This window comes from Rattus norvegicus, chromosome 9 (genome assembly GCF_036323735.1).
Source record: "Rattus norvegicus strain BN/NHsdMcwi chromosome 9, GRCr8, whole genome shotgun sequence".
NCBI classification, from domain to species: Eukaryota; Metazoa; Chordata; class Mammalia; order Rodentia; family Muridae; genus Rattus; species Rattus norvegicus.
This window is the reverse complement of record NC_086027.1, coordinates 67737100-67760432: the sequence shown is the minus strand read 5'-3', so window position 1 is coordinate 67760432 and position 23333 is coordinate 67737100. Positions and strand designations below refer to the sequence as shown.

Below are 23333 nucleotides of genomic sequence, written 5' to 3'. Positions count from 1 at the left end.
TCCACAGCTGACTCTTCTTGTTACACAGAAGTGTTCTCCCTGCTTCTAGTTCCATAGTTCCCACTGACAGCCATTAGAAACAAAAATAAAAACAAACAACAACACCAAAAACACCCACCTAAAATCAAAGGTTTTCCTACAGCCATCTCACCAAAGAGGCAAACACTGGGCCCTTCACCATGTGAACAAACCTGTGTACAAACACATAAGCTGCTTGCTGGGAATTAGTTAAAATACTGTCTGGTGTTAAAGAGAAGAAAGAGAAAAGAACTTTGAAACTGTGTTTTCTGCTACCTAACACAGAATAAAATAGAAGGTAAGTTTTCCGAGTAAAGGGCCCCAAGTTTACAGCTGAGGGAACTGAATAAGTCACCTGAAAGTACGTGTCCACCCTCAAGGTCTGGGCAAAGGTGACACCACCATATCAGGACTTTTAGCTGGCATTTGATTCTGCCAGGAACCTGGGCAACATTGGAGCAGCAGAATCAAATCCTGTTTGTGCCCCCAATCCACTCCCGGAGTTACTCCAGCATCTTCTGAAACCTCTGCCCCAGTTCCGGCTCACTTCTGAGAATTTCCTGTTCAAGACCACAAACTTCCTGAGGGTAGCAACTGAAGCTTTCACAGTAACACCTGAACCATACAACAGCAGCCTGAAAATCATCAATGAAAAGAAACTCTGTAAAGAGGCAATGGGTATGAACGCGGAATTCCCCGATGGGCACTAAGCCCACACAGATCATAGGATGCCACATTAAATCTGAGGAATGGTAAATAAAGCAAGAAGATGCACACTTTCTTATTAGAGAATTTTAAGTTGAAAGATTAAAAAAAAAAAAAAGCAGCCTGATCGAGTGAAGTGGCCATGCTTGCTGTACAGGCTGTGCGAGAAAGCCTGGTAGTTCCTGGACTTAACCCACAACAGAAATGACCAGGCAAAACCGAATAACACCTAAATGACCCCAGGTGTCACATTCCTCCCCACTGGGGAAGAGACACTGAGGCATACAGCCATGAACAGCAGCTCTTCCGTGTCCACATATGAGTGCTTGGGCCTTCTTAAATAGGATTTGTGAGAAAGGGGAGTGCTAATCACCCTAATGCTAATTCGATTACTACCATGCTTATTAAAAAAACGAAAGATTTGGTGTTGAGAAGGCTCAGGAGTTTAAGAGCACTCACTGCTCTTGCAGACCAACTGGGTTCAGTTTCCAGCACCCATATGGTGACTGAAACTGTCTGTAGCTCCAGTTCGAGAGATCTGTGGTCCCCCTGGACACCAAGTGCACATACATACATGCAGGCAAAACACTCATAGACATTAAATTAAAATAGAGATAAATACATTTTAAAGAATGAAACTGAGACCTAGCCAAGCAGAAGGCACTTAAAGGACTCCCTTTAAAAAATAGTAAGAAATAGAAATATGACAGTATGATAATTCCTCACTGGTACATAATGACAGTCACTGTTATAACTGCTTAGCATGTAGAGGAATTATTGGCCTCAGGCCACCTCTAGCTCTCCCTCTCCCCAGCCCCCTTGCTGTTTTTGTGGTTTTAAGTGCAGAGCTGGTACCCTGTCACTCCCACCCCTTGCACTGCCAGCATTCCTGAGGTGGAAGCAGAAAGATCAGAAGTTCAAGAAGCTCGAGGCCAGATCTTAGAGGGAAAAGGGTCAGGGAGAGGGGAGGGAGAGGGGGAGGGGAGGGGAAGGAGGTGGGGGAGAATGAGAGAATAGGAGGAAGGGAAAGGGGAAGGCAAAGAGAAGAAAGGGGAGAGAACAGGGGAGGGGAGATGTTGGAGAAGTAGAAAGGGAGAGAGGATTTGGGATTAGGGTTGGGGGACGTCTCTTAAGAGTTGGGAGGAGCCTGAAAATCGCCGGAGGAAACCCAACGCAAGTCAGAGAACACACAGTGATGCCACCGGATAATTAACCTGGCTCTAGGTCCTGAGCCGGACTACAAAGAAAGTTAGCCTAAGAAATCGAATAAAGTTTTCTGGAGGAGGCGATGACCGTACTCCGATGGCCGCATTTCGGGGAGCGTCAGGCTAGATTGCCACCGTTGGGATCGCGGCCTGCTGGTAGGAGAGGAACGAACCGGACTACTCTGCAGCACTCACCTGTCGCCGAGTCCCTGCCCCGCCAGTCACAGCTCCCCTCTCGGGCGAGCAACCCCTGGGAGACGCTCTCCGCCTCCGGCTGCCGCTAGCCGGGCTCACTTCCTGTTCCCTGGCCAGTCCGCCAAAGTTTACTATGGATTCAAAGAAGCGGAACTATAAAACACCGGAGGTCAGAGGGAGGAGAAAGGCAACTGAGAGAACTAAGGAGCAGAAATGACTAATTTCTGATAATCACTAGGTGGCATAGGCTGCTTCTCTCTGCCCGCCTTAGGAGCGCCCGCCAGTTCTTAAGGACACTTCCTCATTCCCCCCACCCTAACCCCACCTCCTTGCATACAGAAACCCTATACCTTGTGACTGGATGGGTAAACCAGCTCTAGAAATGTCAGCACTCAGGGAGGTAGGGGCAGGAAGATTAGAACTGGTAAGTTCAGGCTAGCCCAGAGACACTGGAAACACACACACACACACACACACACACACACACACACACACACACACACACACACACACACACACACAGTTCAAAGGAGCCAACTACAAGAAGAAAGTGATTTCGCACTGAATCAAAAAACCAGCAAGGGAGACAGAACGGAACTGCCTGGTTCACACTGTGAAGTTAGATGGTCAAGGGAGACGCTGAAAGAGAAATTTTACTTTGTGGCATGGTCTGAACTCAGCACTGAACTCATGGACCCGTCTCCCCACCAAGATCATATTATAAGGCTGTTCTTAGGGTCACACGGGCCTGCAGTTGAAGCGTTCGGAAGTACACACACTGGAGAAATCCTGGCTCCTAGCCGTGTTCTAGGAATTCATGGTAACATGTTTTTCCACAGTGCTGAGGCAGAATTATGGAGTCCAGAACATCAAGTAGATACAAAGACTAAAATCCCATTTTACCACATACTAACTTCCTTCCCAATACTTGGAGTTCAGAGTGAGCAGTGTGATGAACTACAATTTAAACTGGGCTACAGAGTAACAACTTGTCTGAAGCGGGGTGGGGGCGGGGTTAAAAGGCTGGTCAGGAAGTATGGTCAGGCTATAAAAAACCTCAAGGCTGCTCCCAGAGACTCACTTTCACAACCTCCCCCCAGGTACCGCCACTAGCAAGGGACTAAGTGCTCAAACCTACGGGGGACATTTTGTCAAACCACACCAAAACAGTGTTTCACAAAACCAGTGAAATCTGGTTAAACCAGACCAGTATGTCACCAACACAATCCAGCTGCTACCTGGAGGGTTCCCGAGTGAGGGATGCGTCTGCTAAAGCCACCAGATTGTAATCCAAGACCCATACGAATGGGCCAGTTGTGGTAGATACTTCGTAGTCGGGCTACCCCACCACAGCAGGTATGATTATTTATTGCTGATGAGCAATTAAAGAACAGGGTCAAATGATTAATGAGAGGAGAGCAAAACAGCACCCTGGACAGCACACAGCACACGAGCCTTCTGGGTCTCGGTCTGGAAAAGGTATAATCAGCTGTTCTGTGCATTTGATCATATTGTCTGACTGCCTTACAATTGCTACTGCTGTGAAGAGACGACAAGATCAAGGCAACTCCTATAAAGGACAACATTGCACTGGGGCTGGCTTACAGTTTCAGAGGTTCAGTCCATTATCATCGGGGTGGGAAGCAGAACAGTCCAGCAGACATAGTGCTGAAATAGAAGCTGAGAGTTCTACATCTTGATCCAAAAGCAGCAGGAGACTGTCACTAGGCGTGGCTTGAGCATATATGAGACCCCAAAGCCCACCTCCATAGTGACACTTCCTCCAGCAAGGCCACACCCACTAACAGTGCCTGTCCCTATGGCCAAGCATTCAAACACATGAATCTGTGGGGGCCAAACCAATCCAAACCATCACACCAGCTCTTCTTCCAACTGTACAGGGTCATTTTGCAGGAAATCCATCAAGGACACCCCATCCCTTTCAGTCCTGTTCTGGAAATTCTCACAGATGAGAGACTAAAACAGTTACTAAACAACATACCTTGGGGACACTAGATCCCTCCTTCACTTACCCCTTGGGTGAAGAGCATAGATGTTTTTGCCACAAGAATGTCAAAGATCACCACTTACTTGAGAATTCTAATCCAACATTGTCCTTAAGGCAACCATACTGTTCTGCCTCAGTTATTCCAGTGAGACAAAAACCAATTGCCGAAGAGAAACTAGCTGGGTCACCAGAGGGATTGAGCCAGAATTAGAGTTCATCTCCGTGGCAGACGGAGAGAAAGGACACCTCCCCTCATATTAAGTTTGGACCGTTCAACCCAGTAGGAGGGAAAGAGTCCCAAAAGCAGGCAAGAATCAAAGACAGGCCTGGTTCCCACTGTTGGGAGTCCTACAAGACCAAGCTGCAAAAGCGTAACACACGCAGAGGGCCTAAGTTGGTTCAGTGTCTGTGAGTATGAGTGTCTATGGGGCCGGGCTAGTTGGATCTGACTTTTCCTGTTTGTTTTGTTTTGTTTTGTTTTGACTCTGAATAATACTCCATTGTGTAAATAAAGCACATTTTCTTTATCCATTCTTTGTCCAGTGTCTCTGGTTTTATGTTGAGGACTTTGATGCACTTGGACTTGAGTTTTGTGCAGGGAGGTAGATGTGGATCTGTTTTTGTTCTTCTACACGCTGATATCCACTTAGAGCAGCACCACTTGCTAAAGGTGCTTTCTTTTTTCCGTTGAATAATTTTGGATTCTTTATTAAAAACTGGGTGTCCATAAGTGTGTGGGTTTACATCTGAGCCTCCAACCCAATTCCATTGATCAACCTGTCTGTTTTTATGCCAGGACTGTGAGGTTTTTCTTACTATAGCTCTGTAGTAGAACTTGAAATCGGGGTGGTAATATCTTTTGTTATTCAGGGTTGTTTTTAGCTGCCCTGGCTTTATTTTTCCCATATGAAGCTGAATATCGTTCTTTCAAAGCCTGTAAAAAATGTATTGGGATTTTGAAGGGGATTTCACTGGATCTATAGGTTGCTTTTGGTAAGATGGCCATTTTTACTATGTTAATCCTACCTATTCATGAGCATGGGAGATCTCTCCATCTTTTGATATTTTTTTCAATTTCTTCAAATACTTGAAGGTTTTTTTTTGTCATAGGTCTCCACTTGTATGGAAAAAGATATTTGATATTATTTGTTGCTATTGTGAAGGGTGGTGGTGTTTACCTGATTTCTTTCTCGGTCTGTTTATCATCTGTATATATCATCTGTTTTGTTTTGTTTTGTTTTTTAGTTAATCTTGTAGCTAACCACATTGATGAAGGTATTTATCAGCTGTAGGAGTTCCATGGTAGAATTTTGGGGGTCACTTATGGATACTAACATGTCATCTGCAAATAGCGATACTGTGACTTTAATTTATAATCTCCTTTAGTTGTCTTATTGCTCTAGCTTGAACTTCAAGTACTATACTGAAGAGATAAGGAGGGAGTGGACAGCCTTGTCTTATGCCTGATTTTAGTGGAATTGCTTTAAATTTCTCTCCATTTAACTTGATGTTGGCTGTGTGCTTGCTGTAAATTGCCTTTACTATGTTTTGGTGTGTGCCCTGTGTTCCTGATCTCTCCAAGATTTTATCATGCAGAAGTGTTGGATTTTGTCAAAGGCTTTTTTTCAACATCTAATGGGATGATCATGTGGGTTTTTTTTCTTTCAATTTGTTTATATAGTGGATTATGTCGATGGATTTTCGTATGCTGAACCATCCCTGCGTCTCTGGGAGGAAGCCTACTTGATCGTGGTGGACGATCTTTTTGATGTTGTGCCAGGAAGTGCCTACTCCATCATGGGGCCAGCCTCCATCTTAAAGAAGAAAAAAGAAAAGCTTAAAAACTTGACCTACAGCAGAACCCAAGCTGCACCCATGTATGAGGAAGGACCGCTCAGCTTGTCGTCAGCAGAGTCGCTCCCTAGCTGCTTCCTAACAACAGTCAATCAAAGGCGAGTCTGATTGTTTCAGACGACTTTCAGGCTGTTTGTGGTCCTGCTTCAGAGCACCCGCCTGTCGGCTTACAGTCATTCTGTTACTTGCTTTTCATACTGGATACTCCCTCACTTGCTCCTACCTTCCTATAAATACTTGTTCTGCTGAGGGTCTCAGGCTGTTCTCCCTTCCCATCCTTCTGTTCTGCTGTGTCAGGGTTGGGTTTGAGGAGAGCCCAAGACTGAGCTTGTAATAAAGAGACTCTAATGCTATTACATCAGAAATAACTCATTGGCGGTCCTCTGGGGTTCACAGCTTCCTGGCACAGCAGTGTGTTCTTGGATTCCGTTTGCATATATGTTTATGAGGGAGATTTGTCTGAACTTTTCTTTCTTTGTTGAGTAGCAGGGTGACTGTGGCCTCATCAAATGAATTTGGCAATATTCCTTTGTTTCTATTTTGCAGAATAATTTGAGGAGTGCTGGCACTCGTCCTTCTTTGGAGGTCTGGTAGAATAGTGAACTAAAAACCATCTGGCCCTGGGTTTTTTTGTAGGGGATGGAGAGGATGTTGGGAAATTTTAAATTACTATTTCTATTTCCTTAGGGGATATGGGTCTGTTTAAATTGTGTATCTCGTCTTGATTTAACTCAGCTAAGTGATATCTATGAAGAAAATTGTCCATTCCTTTTAAATTTTTTAATTTTGTGGGGTACAAGTTTTTGAAGTATGACCAGATTACTCTCTGGATTTCCTTGGTGTCTGCTGCCTGCTGTTACGTCCCCCGAGTCATTTCTAATGTTCTTAGTTTGGCTATGCTCCCTCTTCCTTTTCATTAGTTTGAATAAGGGTTTGTCAATCTTGGTTTTCTCAAAGAGCCCACTCTTTGTTTCACTGATTGCTTTGTATTATTCTCATTTCTGTTTTAGTGATTTCAGTCCTCAGTTGGATTATGTCCTTCCATCTACTCCTCCTGGGTGTGTTTGCTGCTGTTAAGTTGCTCTATGAGATCTCCAATTTCTTTATGAAGCTACTTAGTGCTATGAACTTTCCTCTTAGCACTGCTTTCGTTCTGTCCCATAAGTTTGGGTCTGTTTTGCATTCATTTTCATTGAATTCTAGGAAGTCTTTAATGTCCTTATTTCTGCCTTGACCCAGTAGTCATTCAGTAGGGAGTTGTTCTGTTTCCATGAACTTGTAGGCCCACTATTGTTTCTGTTGTTGTTGATATTCAGCTTTAATGTGTGGTAGTCTGATAGGTTAGAGGGGGTTATTTCAGTTTTCTTGTATCTGTTGCGACTTGCTTTGTGACTGAACTTGTGGTCAGTTTTGGAGAAGGTTCAGTGAGGTGCTGAGAAGAAGGTATATTCTTTTATGTTTGGGTGAAATCTTGTGTAGATATGTTAGGTCCATTTGGCTCATATTTTCTGTTAGCTCCATTATTTCTCTACTTAGTTTTGTCTGGATGGGGTGGGGTATTGTAGTTCCTCACTAATCATGTGTGAAGTTCAATGTGTGACTTAAGCTTTACTAATGTTTCTTTTACAAATATAGGTGCCCTTGCATTTAGGGAATAGATGTTAAGAATTCTTCCTTTGATGAATATGGTGTCCTTCCCCATCTCATTTGATTAATTTTGTTTCGAAGTCTATTTTGTTAGGTATTAGAATAGCTACACCAGCTTGCTTCCTGGGTCCATTTGCTTAGAAAACCTTTTTCTAACCCCTTACTCTGAGGCAATGTTTCTTTTTGATATTGATATATGTTTCTTGTATGCAGCAAAAGAATTGATCCTGTTTTCACATTTATTCTGTTAACCTGTGTCTTTTTATTAGGGAATTGAGTCCTTTGGTGTTGACAGATACCAATGACCAGTGATTCTTGTTATTTTGTTGTTGTTAGTGGGGTGTGTTGTGTGTGTTCCTTCTTTTGGGCTTGCTGGTGTAAGATTTTTTATTTCCTGTGTTTTCATGAGTGTAGTTAATCTTCTAGGGTTGTTGTTTGCTTAAATTACCTTCTGTAGGGTGGATACTATTTACATTTGACTGTGTCATGGAATGTCTTGGTTTCTACATGTGTGGTAATTGAAGGTTTTGCTGAGTATAGTAGTCTGGGCTGGCATTTGTGATCTCCTAAGAGTCTGCAAGACATCTGTCCAGGCCCTCCTGGCTTTCAGAGTTTCCACTGAGGAGTGGGGTGTGATTCTGAGAGAGGCGCCTTTGTATGTTATTCCGCCTTTTCCCTTGCGGCTTGCAATATTCTCTTTGTGTTCTGTATGTTTAGTGTGTGATTTTTATGTTGCAGGGGGACCCTCTTTTCTGGTCCAATCTGCTTGGTCTTCTGTAATCTCCTTGAACATTTATAGTAGTTTCCTCCTTCAGGTTAGGAAATCCTTTTCCTATGATTTTGTCATTCGGACTCTGGGACACTTCTCCCTCCTCTAGTCCTACTGTTCTTAAGTTTGGTCTTTTCACAGTGCTCCAGATTTCCTGTGTAGTTTGTGTTAGGAATTTTTTAGATCTAACATCTTTCTGGCCGTTGTACCTATTTCTCCCATCCTGCCTTCTACACCTGAGATTCTCGCTTCCATCACTTGTAAGCTGCTGGCACCTGTCATGCCTGTTGGCTGTCTTAGATTTTTGATCTCCAGGATTCCCTTGGCTTGTGTTTTCTTTATACTATTTCCACTTTCACGTCTTATAGGTTTATTCATTTCCTTCACCTCTTTGTTGTTTTTTCCCCCCTTGGTTTTTCTTTAAGGGATTTATGTGTTTCTTCCCATTGTTTGGCTGTGTTTTCCTGGTTTTTTTTTTTTTAAGAGATTTATCCATTTCATCTCTAAGGGCCTCTATTGTGTTCATAAAATTGGTTTTAATGTTATTTTCTAGTGTTTCAGCTCTGTTGGGCTCTCCAGGGCTTAGTGTGGTGTGATAGCTAGACTCTGGTGCTGCCCCATTTGCCTGGATGTTGTTGTTTGTGTTTACGCTGGCTCCAGGCATCTGGCAGTTTTAGGTGCCATTTTCTGAGTTTATCTTTGTTGGATGGAGTTTTTTTTTTTTCTCAGTTTCTGTTTCCTTTCTGATCTTCTTGCCTAGGTAGCTTGTGGTTCTGATGACTGGTGAGTTCTCGGGTCCTACAGGGTGTCCTAACTGGGGTTTTGTGGTCTTCTGGACCTCTGGGGGACTAGGGTTCTGGAAGCTGACACGGCCTCTAGAGTTCCAGGAGCTGGAGTGGCCTCTGGGGTTCTAGATACAAGCATGACCTCTGGTAGAGCGGTGGGCTTTTGCTGGAGTTGTGGGTCAGGATCCTGCTAGAGTTTTTTCAATTAGAACTCATCGTAGCCAGCTGTCTTTGACTGTTGTTGGTTATGGAGGGAACTACTTACTTTGAGAACCTAAACACAGCTCTAATCTCCTTATGTATACTAGATAACTGCGTCACTCAACCTTCCTGTTGGCAAGAAAAGTGCCATGTCACTGACGACATCCTGTTTGCCTCTGTATCAAAGAGAATGGCAAGACTGAGGAGTCCATCAACTGGACTAAGAACTATCCTCTCTGCAGTAGACCCAGAGGAACCAACTTTCCTTAGCGTGGCACCAGCCAGGGTTTCTGGTTGTGTTCTATCCCCCAGCAAGGCTATGCTGATTAGAGTGGTGCTGCTTGGTCCACCGTGGGCCCTGACCGTGATGGTTACTGTAAGTGGTCAATTTGTCAGGCTCTGGAATCTTCTTGGAGAGAGACCTCTGAGCATGCCTGTGAAGGATTATCTTGATTATATTAATTGTGATGTAGGAAGACCCAGGGTGGGTGGAACCATTCCTTGGATGGAGGGAGGGATGGGGCGAAGAACTCGGGGAAGGGGGACCTGGAAGGGGGCAACTTTTGGGATGTAAATAAATAAAATAATTTAATAAAGAGGTCTCTTTAATTGTTCTTACACATACATACAAACACATATACATACACATATATTCCTAAATACATATAGTCCTAAATATATATATTCATATATATCCATATGTGTATTCCTTAATATATAAATACAACCCACTTAGCCCTTACAGTGTTACTTTTATATATGTGGCTTGTGATTTCAGAACTGGTCACTTAGTGCTGGATGACCAGTAGGAAGTTCTCTTCTCTAGGGGAGACTATTTCTCCACTTCGTTGCCTGTAATTCTTTGTCTAAGGTTGTAGCCTCCTGAGTTTTCCCCTTCCACGGGAGCATGTCCACTACTGTCGTCTTTGTTCATGTTTGAGTTAGGTAGCCATGCGATGAGACTTCATGAGCGCTGCTTCTCTGGCATGTGTAGGGGGTACAATATCACAGCAAACTTCCTTTCCTGTGGCTCTCACCTATTTTTCTGCCCCTTCTTTTACAATGATCCAGGAACCCTTGGTGCCGGAGTCGTAGATGTATCAGTGGAGGTGGGCAACATGTGGTCTCTTGTTCTCTGCATTTTGATCAAATGTGGTTTTCTGTAATGGTCTTCATCTGTTACAAAGAGACGTTTCTTTGACGAGTGGTGAGGACTACACTATATATAGGCATAAGGATAAATACTTAGAATGTAGTTAGGGATTGTGCTGAAATAATTAAGTGGTGGATATGGGCTCTAGCCCAGGATAGTTGGTTAGGCTTCTAGTCCAAGATAAAATTTCCCTCAAACCCAATTAGAGAGCTGTTGGTTATCACCAAGGCATGTGTGCCACTACTGCACCCTTGGGGTTACCTTGTCGTGTTGGTTGTGGTGAGTCATAGGATCATAGCTGGGTAGGACGATCGGTTGCTTCCTTACCTGGAAGCTTGCACAGCACGTTCTAGTTCCATGAAAGTTAGTCCTCAGGGAGGAGGCTTTCAGGTCAGATCCAGCTCAGGGGCCACTGGGTCCTGTTTCTGGTGCAGGCTGTCTACACTAACAAGGACTTATCTCCCACCTCTGGAAGGCGACCAAGGGCAACAACAATAAACTATAATGTTTTGGAAGGTTCTTTGACAACCCTGACCAACAAGTAAAAGTAGGCTTCATAGGTCTGGTGTTGAAGGTTTTGTTATCTAATTTATGGTTCATAGAGGAAAGATTATTAGCCCAGATGGGAGATTTTCATTTAAACTATTTGTAAATGCATACAGACGCCTGTGTATTATGTATAATTTTAGGTAGGTGAATAACCCTTATGACTTTTTCAGACATGTTTCTCTTATTTTACCTTCATCTGTATTTATCCCCCTCCCCACTCTATAAGTAAAGCCCCCGGTTTGCTCCATTTTTCCCTTCAGATCACTTGTGCATGACTCTTCCCCTCTCAGGTGCCCCTACAAAGGCCCTTTTGACATTACAAGTATGAGGTGCATCATCTGTCTTTCTGAGTCCCTCAGGCTCTAAAGAATCTCACCGTGTGTGTGTGTGTGTGTGTGTGTGTGTGTGTGTGTGTGTGTGTGTGCGCGTGCGCGCACACACATACTTGTGCACAAATGTGTGACAGGTAGTTAGAGACCAGAGGACAATTTTCAGGCTTTGGCTCTCTCTTTCCGCAGTGTTTTGGGACAGGGTCTCTCCAGGCTTTCTGTTGTTCTGCACACTCCAGGCTAGCTGACCCACAAGCTCCAGCTTGCCCTTTTGTCCCCAGTCAGAACAAAAGTACAGAGTTATGGACTAGGGCCACCCAACCTGCTGCTCTACGTGGATTCGGGGTATAACACTCAGATCATTGGAGCAGCACACGCTCTTCTGTCGTGAGATCTCGCCAGCCCCTATCAGACTATAGATAAACTTTCATTGTGCTTGTGGGTTCAGAGCTATGTGCACCTGGAAAAATAAACTAGAATACGACTATAAATGCAACCAGCCCATGTGGTATAGCAGAGCATTCTGAACCATTTTTAGTCCAGACTGCTGCCCAGTTTGAGAATTATAAATAAATCCAATTAAAAACTGAAAGAAAATGAGCTAAGGAACTTCTTTTCCATAGCTTGTCACTGCCTCAATAACAGAAACAACTCTGTGTCTAAATCAGCTGTACACTTATCTTTGCTACTTATTAAGTGAAAGGTCACACTGGTGCGCATCTACTTGGGCGTGAATATTTTTATTGGGTGTGGTGTGTGAGGTGGGGTGCACACACCTTTGCATGCACTCAGAAGTCAAGGAGAGTATCCTGCATTTCCTTTCACCACTCTCTGCCTATTCCTCTGAGGTAGGGTTTTCCCTGGACCTGATGCTTGGGTTTCATGAACTAGGCTGGAAGCCAGCAAGGCCCAGCAATCCCCCTGCTTCGGTGCCTTTGGAACTGGGATTGTAGTCATATATAGGATGCCAGGTTGTGACATAGGTCCTGAGATCAGATCCTCATGTTTTCTCAGCAAGTACTCTTTACTGCCAACCCCTCACTCTCCGTGCCCCTTTCTCTCTTTCTTTTAAGATTTAGTTATATATTTCATGTATGTGAGTACACTATGGCTGTCTTCATGCACACCAGAAGGGGACATCAGATCCCATTACAGATGGTCGTGAGCCACCATGTGGTTGCTAGGACTTGAACTCAGGACCTCTGGAAAAGCAGTTGGTGCTCTTAACCACTGAGCCATCTCTCCAGCCCTTGCCCCCCCCCCCTTTCTGTCACTTTTTCAATCTTATGCTGCTACGGTACGAGTATTAATGAACTCTACCCACCTTGAACATCTGGATGTCAGCTACTGGTCTTACGTTGTACTGCATACCTGCATACCTGGGGAGCACATTCATCTTGTTAAGTGGAAACTTGATGGCCATAAATTAGCTTCCCAGCTCCTGATAACTGTCATTCCACTCTTGAGGTCTATAAATTTGAGGCTGGAGTGTGTCTCAGTAGTTGAGTGCTTGCCCAGCCTCTACTAGGCCATAGCTTTGAGGCCCCACATTGAATTTGATGGATTTTCAGAAACATTTAGATCATGAAAGACTCTGACTTAAGGAAGAGATTAACACATTGATAGACTCACAATATCATGGCATTATTGGGAACAGCAGAAAGTAGGAGGTGGGCCTAGTTGAAAGAAGTGAGTTACTAGGGCACTTTCTTGCTCTGGTGTTATCTAACGAAACTTCCTCACACATCTACTCTCTCAGAGAAATCAAAGTTCAGAGATCACCAAAGCTCAACTTGAGGAATCAATGAGTTTTATTGGTTACTTACAGGAATATGGGTGGGGCACTCTGTGCAAGAGCACAAATGACTTGATTGCAGTGCATTATCAAGTTCCACTCCAGCATGGGTGACAGCGCACAACACTGGGGACCTGGAGCTCCTGCACAGCCTCAGGCAGCTCAGCTGGTTTCTGCTTCTTCCAGGCAGCTACTCTGCCCTCAGTCTGCTCTGCCCTCAGTCTGCTCCGCAGCTTGACTTGAGAATGTCTTCTTCCACCATGTAGAGTGCCTTTGGGGTCCTTTTGAGCTTTTTTCCCCCATTGCACTTGGTTGTCTCTCCAATGGCTTTCCAAATCTGCAAACACTCAGAGGTCAACAGTATGTCTACTTACCAAAACCTTTCATGAGGAAGGAATGGACAAGACAAAATCCCAAACCATTATCCCACACGAATAGTGAAGTTACAAAGATGACCTTGGTGAAGCACTATCAAAGCCCTTTCCCCTATGCTGTGCAAGTGTCAGGTGACCCCAGAAGCTCACAACTAAGGAGATACTAAAGCAGAACACAAGCGATGTCTACTGCAGCTCGGAAAGGTTCCATCCATTTCTATCAACTGCTTCCTCCACAGATCAAATTGGGTAAAAAACACAGATGGAACATGGTTATTTAATTAGCTCTCTGTGGTCCTCAGCCTTTCTCCCTGAGCCATTACATCTATGTATGCTGGAGCTCTTCCACAGAGCCTCCCTACATTTCTCCACACCCGATAAACTCAGTGGACCATCTTAATCTGCTCATATCTACCACCCAAAGCCAATGGGGAATACAGTTCTGCTCTCCTCTGCAGAACCTGCTAGTACCCTGAGTCAGACAAGCTCTGGGGTGGTACTGTAGCAGTTACTTACCCATTGACAACACCCAGCTCCTACATGCTACATACAAACTTCAGTGTATAAAAGTCTACTACATGCTCTACTGTATGAAATTCAGTATGACAAGAGTTGCAGTGTCAGGTGGGCTCAGGAATCTCTGTGAACTACGTTAAGATCACTTATTTGGCCAGGAATGGGTGGTAGGTTGATCTCTGTGAGTTTGATGCCAACCTGATCTGCATAACAAGTTCAAAGCCAGCCAGGGCTATGTAGCCAGCCCTATCTACAAATGAGCAGGCAGAACCCACAAAAAAGGCCACTCTTCCCCCTTCAGAAAGAAAGGAGGTCACATGAACAGGGATCCCAGGGCCCTCCAGGGTGCTCTGTGAATAGAGGCTCACTGATGTGAGAAGGACAAGGGAGAACCAGGTTTTGTGAATTCTCTGTTTATCTACAGACAAACACTGAGTCAGAAGGCACCAAAGGAGACCAAGTCACCAGAGGTGTCACAGGCTAAAGGAGGAGCTTTGTAATGGAGTGACACCAGAGGCTAGGCGTCGGGACTACCTATGACAGAGGTGCCTCAATGGAGAAGGTGTCCTGGCTCGAAAGGGATGAAAACTGAGAAGACAAGGGAGGAAAACTGGAAGGTGTGGCCACAAGGAAAAGCAAATAACCTTATGTACAAGATGCTCAGGGAGCACGGAGAAGACACGGGAAAGGGAAAGAAACCTTTCTTGCTTGTGTGTGTGTGTGTGTGTGTGTGTGTGTGTGTGTGTGTGTGTGTGTGTTAGGACCTGCTATTGTTACTGAACTTGGGGGTCACATCCTGTGCCCCAAGCCATGTTTAGTCAACTGTTATCAATAAGCCAACTGAAAAAGACAAATTAAATAGTGGAAAACAGAACAACATGGCCACCAACTGGAAACCACATTTCTAATATAAGAGTCTACGGGGACATTCTCATTAAAACCACTACAGTGTCTCTCGTTCAAGTCTTTGTTTAAATTTTGTTTGCGTCTTCAGTCAGAAACCTACAGCTTCTCCCCAGTGTTTCCAAAGTTTCTACTAAGGTTGTTTTGATGAGATTCCAAACTACCTCTTCCCCCTGGATCTCCTTCTAACAGTGTCACCTCTGATAGCCCAGGCTATGCGGTATCATTGCACAGAGCAGTGCACATAAGCAACAATAGCTGGAATGAAGTCCCTCCTTTACTGTGTGTCCTTTCAGCCAGAATAAAGCCAGAAGATGCAGAACCACCCACTGATGTGTGCGGCAACCCTTTCCAGCATGTGGCGCTTGCACTGAGAGAAGCATGCATGTAGGAAAGGAAACGAAACCATTGATTTAGAGAAGATGCAAAGGAAGTAGAAGGATATGGCTTGCCTGTCTCTGAGGCTGAGGACTATTTGCTGAAGGCCTGTTGCTCTCTGACTCAAAACAGAAAGTCAGCTCACTGAGCTGTCTGTTTATGATGAATAGATGTGCAGTGTTTTCAAAGAAATTTTCCATTTGAAAATCAATGTCTTCAGATTTTTCTTTTTCTTAGTCCAAGACGTCTCTAAAGGTTAGAAAGATAAAGGCTACACTGGGAAAGCGAAACTGAGACACACAGAAAGGACACTCGTGTGGTTTAGAGTGCAATGAAGGAACTGAAGGGCTACGGGTGTGGGAGCAGGAAGTAGCTGGCCCTTATTTGCCGCTGAACTCATTCCTCACTTGAAAAGTGATGTCACATCAACCTTCGTGTGTGCCAACATTTTGCATTGTTTTTAGATTTAATTCGGAGGGGAAAATGTGCCCTGAGAAACTCCAGACTTCTTTTCCTTTTTTAGGGATTAGAGATTGTGGTGGTTTAGCCCTCCCCCCCCCCCCCCCCCCCCCCGTAGACTCACCTGTTTGAATGTTTGGCCCACAGGAAGTGGCACTATTAGGAGATTGTTGGAGGAAGTGCGTCACTGGGGCGGTGGCCTTTGAGGTCCTTATGCCTAAGCTCCGCCCAGTGTGGAATCAGAGCCTCCTCCTGGCTGCCTGTGGATCAAGATATAGAACTCTCAGGTCCTCTACAGCACCATGTCTGCCTGTGTGCTGCTGTGATGATAATGGACTAAACCTCTGAAACTTCAAGCCAGTCCCCATTAAATGTTTTCTTTTGTAAGACTTGCCCTTGGCATGGTGTCTTTTCCCAGCAGTAAAGCACTATGACAGGGATTGAACCCAGGGCCTCATACAAGTGAGGCGGACATTCTGACAATACACTATACCCCACTCCTATTTATCTTCTTTGTTGTCTCACCTCTGCTCCGACATTTTGCTTATGAACGTGAATCTGGATAGAAAGACAGGGAAAATTATAGAGACTGGGAACAGAAAGGAACCCCTCACTGAGAACTCTGGTTAAAAAAAAAAAACTCTTCCTCCAGCTGAGAAGCAAAAATTCCAGCAGACTAACATTTGCTTAGCGCCTTCTTCATTCCCAGCTGCAAAGCAGGAATCACAGAGCCTTGAACACACACACACACACACACACACACACACATACACACACACACATACACACACACACATACACACACAGACACACTCACACACTCACACACACACACACTCATACACAGACACACACTCACACACACACTCACACACACACACACACACACCCTTTACAAAAACCAAGCCAAAGCATACCAACAACCAAATGAAACAACACAAAACAGCCCTGTACAACCCAAGTGGGTCCTGATTTTACTTTATAAAGTTGTGATCCCAGCCAGTCATGGTGCTACATACCTTTCTTTAATCCCAGTACCCAGGAGACAGAAAGAAGATTTTGTGAGTTTGAGGCGACCTTGGTCCGCACAGTGAGTTCCAGGCCATCCAGGGCTTCAGAAAGAGACCCAGTCTGGAAAACAAACAAAGGAACAACTATAATCCCATCCATCGGGCACGTTGGACTCTTTCCCGGGGTGGCTGTCTCTTAACTCACATCATTAAAAGGACTTTTGTGCTGGGCAGATGGCTCAGTAGGTAAAGTTCCTGCTTCTCAAGTGTGCAGACTTGAGTACAGATCCCCAGCACCTTCCAAAGCCTGGTGTGGTTGTCTACACCTGAAACCTTAGTGCTGGAAGAGGGCAGAAAAAACTGGATCCCCAGAGCTCACACTGAACTCCAGTCTACTCTAGGCTCAGTAAGAGACCTCTCAGAGAGTAAATGGAGTGCTATAGAGAAAGACACCCAACATTGCCTCTGGAATTCACACACACACACACACACACACACACACACACACACACACACACACACAGAGAGAGAGAGACAGACAGACAGACAGACAGACAGAGACAGAGAGAGGAAGGGAGAGACAGGCACATTCACACATACGCATGCATACACAGACACTTCACACACATGCTCATATTCAGACACATTCACACACTCTTTCTCACACACACACACTCATACACACAGAGATACAGACACATTCATAAACACTCATACACAAACACATTCACACTCACAAACACATACTCATACACACAGTTACAGACACATTCACACACACACTCATACACAGACACATTCACACTCACAAACACATACACACACAGTTACAGACACATTCACACACACTCATACACAGACACATTCAGACACACATTCACACACATACACACACATACACATATACACAGAGACATATTTACACACACACTCACACACATTTGGAGAAGACCTGAACAGTAGACTATGTAGACTTTCTAGAGGTGGCCCCTCCAAGAGGACATGGCACACCGCCTCATGCATCCCAACCTTCTCTTCCCTTCTAACATCCTTTATAATAAACAAATATTTTTCTGAAAATAAACGAATTTTTCTGATTATTATCCAAACGCATATTCACCAGAAGTCATCTTTAAATGCCAAAACCCAGACCAGGGAGGAGGCTTACACCCATCTGCTGGCACACAACCTTCCATATCTGCAGTTCCAAGGGACCCAGTACCTTCTGCTGACCTCTTTCTGGACTCAGGCATGCATGGGGTGAACCAAGATATGTGCAAACAAAACACTTATGTATGTAAAAATAAAATTACCAAAAATTGGTTTAAAGGCCCCCAATAAGACTACATAATTCAACAGCTGTCACTTTACACGTGCATAGATATTGCTTGTGTGTTTGTGTAAAATCCAGTAGATTAAAGAGTATAAAATAGGAGAGTGGTGACGCTGTGCACCTTTAACCCCAGCACTCAGGAAGTAGAGGCATTCAAACCTCAAGCTCATCCTGGGTCAAACTATCCTGGTCATAGAGCAAGTTCCAGGATAGCCAGGAGCATACAGAGAAACCCAGTCTTAAAAACAAAGCAAAACAAAAAGTATAAAATATACTGTATGATAAAAACTGTAGGGGGTTGGGGATTTAGCTCAGTGGTAGAGCACTTGCCTAGGAAGCCTCAGTCCCCAGCTCCGGAAAAAGAAAAAAAAAAAAAAAGAACAAAAAAAAAAAAAAAAAAAAAAAAAAACCTGTAGAGTTTTACATCAACTTCTTTGAATTTCAACCCAACAACCTTTCCAGTTTCCCTCTCCCCTCTTTTAGACTCGAACATCTTCTGTTCATGTTGCCTTGCCTCCCTCTTGTGGAATTATTAGGTATTTGTCACAAACGGCACAAAATTCACAAAAACCACTGGTGTCAAATACCCCCGATTCTGCCAAAGACGTGATCCAGGTGTAAGTAGCCAGGAATTTGCTACAACAGGTAAATGTAAAGAAAAACCTTCCAACTATTTGCAAACTAAGTAGCACACTTGTAAATAATTCATAGGCTAAAACAAGAAATCAAGAAACAAAGTAGCAATGTGTAGGTGTTCACACAGAGGAAGAAGTGAGATGGGGTCCCTCACTGACATGGTGCCCACCTTTTGGCCAGGCTGGCTTGCCATAAAGCTCTAGCGAGCCAACCGTCTCTTCCGTCAATCTCTGGGGTTACAGGCACGCATGGCCACACCCTGCTCTTACGTGGGTGCTAAGGAATTTGAATTTAAGTTCTCTTGCCCTCACAGCAAGTCCTCTTAGCCATGAAGCCTTTTCCTCAACCTTGTCTTTTCTTTCTGTTTCAATTAGTGATATTTTAGGATGTCTCCAGAAGTGCCTTGTGTAGAAGTAAAGTCTGAAAGGGCTAAGCCAGGAACTATAAGAGTCGTACACATGTCTTTTTCTGTAACTGGTTTCTACTGAGAGGCCCAGAAAATTATAGGCTCACAGATGGGATGGGAGAGGGGCCTGAAGTAGTTACTAACTGTCCTGGTATTCTTGCTTCTTTGCTGGCATTTAACTTTAACCAGATGCCAAGGTAAGGGGCTCCCCTCCCTTCTCATGTCCCCAAAGATTCTCCCTGCCTTTCTATCCTGGGACGAGCTTGGTCTTTCATCTCAGAGGGATCTGCCTCTCACTGAGAACTCAGGCATCTTCCTTTGCTTCTTGGAGACTCAGTCTTTGAATGTGAAGTAAGCCACAGGAAGTAAGCCAGTGAACATGATGTTTGCTTATAACATTTTTTTTCTTTTTTTCTTTTTTCTTTTCTTTTCTTTTTTTTTTTTTTTTTTTCGGAGCTGGGGACCGAACCCAGGGCCTTGCGCTTGCTAGGCAAGTGCTCTACCACTGAGCTAAATCCCCAACCCCCTGCTCATAACATTTTACACAAAGCATGTTCTGTAGACATTAATTCCTTCCCTTCCGGCAACTAGGAGGCAGCCTTTTCCTGCTGCCACCAGAACAAGGAAGGGAGGCAGGAAGCTTGGTTTTTAGCCAAGCTTCTGGCCAATCCAGACACAATGTGGACTGGAAGTCAACTGCTCAAGGCACGTGATTCACCCTCCTCCAAACCTTTGTGGAAGTCACCAACACTCCAATGGAGAATACCTTCCTCTACCCCAGCTTCCTAAGGAGCTCAGTCTCCAGGTCTGAGTCACACTGGCTCAATCACACTGAGTTAGGCAATTGTTTCTTAGTGCCCGACTTGCGGTGTCTTGTCATTTATTATTTTATTGTTTGAAAAATGTCATTTGTGTTGATATTTCTGCACGTGAGGCTTATGAAAATCAACTGGTCGACATAAGAGAAATTCCTAAACAGCTGCTAGTGCTCAGAGTAACACACGTATAGACAAATCTGTACGTGTAGGGGGGCGAGGGGGGAGTTGAAACTTTCATCTATAAAATAAAGGTCAGATCTGGGCATTGGCAGTGAAAGAACCAGAGTTGGGGTCAATCTAGGGCCAGTGGGAAAATTCACACCACAAACCTCTGAGCACAAGGACCCCTCCCATCCAGGAAGAAAAAAAAAAGCTGGTTTAGTTTCTGGAACAGCTAGCTGCAAGCCACACTGTCACACATAGCTACCTGTGGCTTCCAACCGAACTCCACTTGGGAAAGTCTTGAACAGTACACTGAGTCCAATCTGAAAGAAAGTTGTTTCGCTCCACCAAATGTGCACAGTACCCTGCCTAGACACCATTGTGCAGATTCTGCCCCAATTGTTTGAATTCTGCCCCAATTGTTTGCAAGGTATATAATCCCCTGTTAAAATCTGCTCAGGGTTGTCTTGCCTAGACGTGAGATGACCCCAGCTAGTCGGATGATGCAGTACTCTTGCTACTGCATCAATCATTGTCTCCATGAGTCGAATTCAAGAGGTCCTGGTAGAGGTTCAATTCGGACTTCACAGTGGTCACACCTTTAATACCAGCACTTGAGAGGCAGGGGCATCCTGGTCTACATAGTGAGTGCCAGGACAGCCTGAGGTACACAGGAGAAACCCTGTCTGGAAAACCAAACAAACAAACAAAAGAGACAAAAAGTATACCCTCTAGTGTCAATATGCTGCTTCTCTGCTTCTAAGTCACTTTTCTTTGGCCTTGTTTTGTGACAGTGTAGCTAGCAGGTGTGCCTAAGCTTTTTACATTGTAACACAACATTATATCCTACAAAGTTCATGCTTTAAAATCACACAATCAAGTTACAAAAAAGAAAGTATCACAATGTTTTTGGTAAGTTTACGATGGGGGGCTGGGGGCTGTGGGGAGGCACATTCTTGACAGTCCTAGGGCCCAGGAGGCCTCCTGACATGCAGCTGTAGACGACCTTCCTTGAAGCCTGGCACAATTTTAAGCTTTGTCTGTAGAGGGCTCCCCCCCCCCCCCCGTCTCTCTCTCTCTCTCTCTCTCTCTCTCTCTCTCTCTCTCTCTCTCTCTCTCTCCTCCCTCCCTTCCTCCTTCCCTCCCCCCTCCTCTCCTCTCCTCTGTCTCTCTGTCTCTCTGTCTCTCTCTGTGTCTCTCTGTGTCTCTCTCCCTCCCCCTCCCTCTCTCTCCCTTCCTTCCCCCCTCTCCTCTGTCTCTCTCTCTCTCCCTCCCTCCCCCCCCTCTCTCTCCCTCCCTTCCTCCCCCCCCCTCTCTCCCTCCCTCCTCCTCCCTCTCTCTTCACTTCCTGTTTGTCCAGGTCAGTGCCCAGCATTGGTGAGTTTGGCAAAAGTATTCCCATTCTTCCTTTCTTCCTTGAGTACCTTCCTCAGCCTACAGACCTAGCTGCTCACCACCCTGGCTTTCCCAGGGTTCTTCAGAGAGCTCTTGAGCCTCCACTTGTTGTCTTTGTTTCTAGTGCTGTAGTAAAAGACCATGACCAAAAGCAACTTGAGGAGGAAAGCGCTTATTTCCTCTTAACCACTCTCAAGTTATTCACCTTATCTTAGGGAAGTCAGGGTAGGAACTCAAAGGCAGGAACTTAGAGGCAAGAGCTGAAGCAGAGGCCGTGGAGTTTAAGATGACTCTTCGAGCCTCAGGCTTCTTCCCCTCACTGGCTTATTCTAGAGATAGGAGCTGTGGTTGGGATAAACGTCTATGGGTGGATACCTACCTCAGTGACGTTAAGTTCAAACCAGAAGATGCTTCTGGTGGAGAACATCTTGCTCTAAGTTTAAATTCCCTCAGAACTGGCAGATTGTTTCCTGGCTTTTACAGCTGGGGCTTGCTAGTTTATGTCAACTTGAGACAAGCTATAGTCATGTGAGAGGAGGGACTTCAGCTGAGAAATCAACCCTGTAAGATGGGGCTGTAGACGTGGTGGTGAAGGACAAAACCAATTCTATCTTGGGTTCAGGCTCCATTTTTAAAAATTTGCCCTGAGGTTGAACTTGAGTTAACTGTCAGGCCTGCACCTAGCGCTGGTCTCCAGGTCATTCCCTAACAACCACCAATCAGGAGGAAAGCAGAGTTACAGTTGCACCTAAAGATATCTACTTATGAAAGTTCATGGTTTGGCTCCCAGCACCAGCCAATCATTTTAAAGGGGAACAAATTCCATAACAGCCCCCCAATCAGATGTGTGCCAGGCTGAATACCCCCTTGCCAGTTTGCTTGCCTCTACTAATGCTTGCTTGAAACTGGGCCGGGGGTCTTGCCCTCCCATTCTGCTGCGTCATGATGCCGGGTGGCTCAAGGTCAAGCTTAAATAAAGAACCTTACGCACACTGCATTGCAGTTGACTCTTGTTGGTCTATGGATGCTCGAGAAACGAACACAACAGTGGCTTATGTCTTTAATCATAGTGGAGAGAGGTAAATGGATCTCTGAGTTCGAAGTCAGCCTGGTCTACAAGACTGAGTTACAGGATGGCCAGGGCTACACAGAGAAACCCTGACTTGGAGACTCAATCAATCAATCAAACAAACAAACAAACAAACAAAGGATTGGGCTGTAGGCAGGCGTGTAAGGCATGTAGGACATTTTCTTAATTAGTGATATAGGACGGTGGCCCACCCTATTGTAGGGCGGTGCCATAGGCTGGTGGTTCTGGGTGGTAAAAGAAAGCAGGTTGGGGCTGGAGAGATGGCTGGTGGTTAAGAGCACTGGTTGTTCTTCCAGAGGACCCTGGTTCAGTTCCCATGGCAGCTCACAACTGTCTGAAACTTCAGCTCCAGAAGATCTGGCACCCTCACATACATGCAGGCAGACGAAACATCAATGAACATAAAAACAAATAACTCTTTAGAAACAGAAGAAAGTAAAGAAAGCAGGCTGAGCAAGCCATGAGACCACACTGGTAAACAGCACCCCTCATGGCCTCTGCTTCAGCTCCTGCCTCCAGCTTCTCACCCAGTTTGACTTGTGGCTCAGGATTTGTAAGTCAAACAAACCCTTTCACCCCCAAGCTGCTTCTGATCATGGTGTTTCGCCATTAATAGCCCTAACTAAGACACAGCACCAGC

The 23333-nt window shown here is 44.9% G+C and overlaps 2 protein-coding genes across 7 annotated transcripts in view; both read right to left on the bottom strand.

Annotated features, from left to right (window-relative positions):
• The window catches only part of Casp8 (caspase 8), a 59591-nt gene extending 46267 nt beyond the window's left edge, over nucleotides 1–13324 (bottom strand). The window contains exons 1-2 of one of the 2 annotated variants that reach the window (XM_063267672.1): nucleotides 13245–13324; nucleotides 12743–12797 (exon numbers count right to left, since the gene is read on the bottom strand). The gene's annotated coding sequence lies outside the window, so the exon portion shown is untranslated. 2 annotated transcript variants of the gene reach the window in all.
• Cflar (CASP8 and FADD-like apoptosis regulator) overlaps nucleotides 13207–23333 on the bottom strand; it is a 67725-nt gene continuing 57598 nt past the window's right edge. For 2 of the 5 annotated variants that reach the window (XR_010054554.1, XR_010054557.1), the window contains exons 12-15: nucleotides 16863–16974; nucleotides 16369–16401; nucleotides 15968–16103; nucleotides 13207–13550 (exon numbers count right to left, since the gene is read on the bottom strand). The gene's annotated coding sequence lies outside the window, so the exon portion shown is untranslated. Of the gene's footprint in view, nucleotides 13560–15967; nucleotides 16975–23333 lie in introns of all 5 variants that reach the window. The other 3 variants (XR_010054559.1, XR_010054558.1, XR_010054553.1) reach the window with 3 other exon arrangements.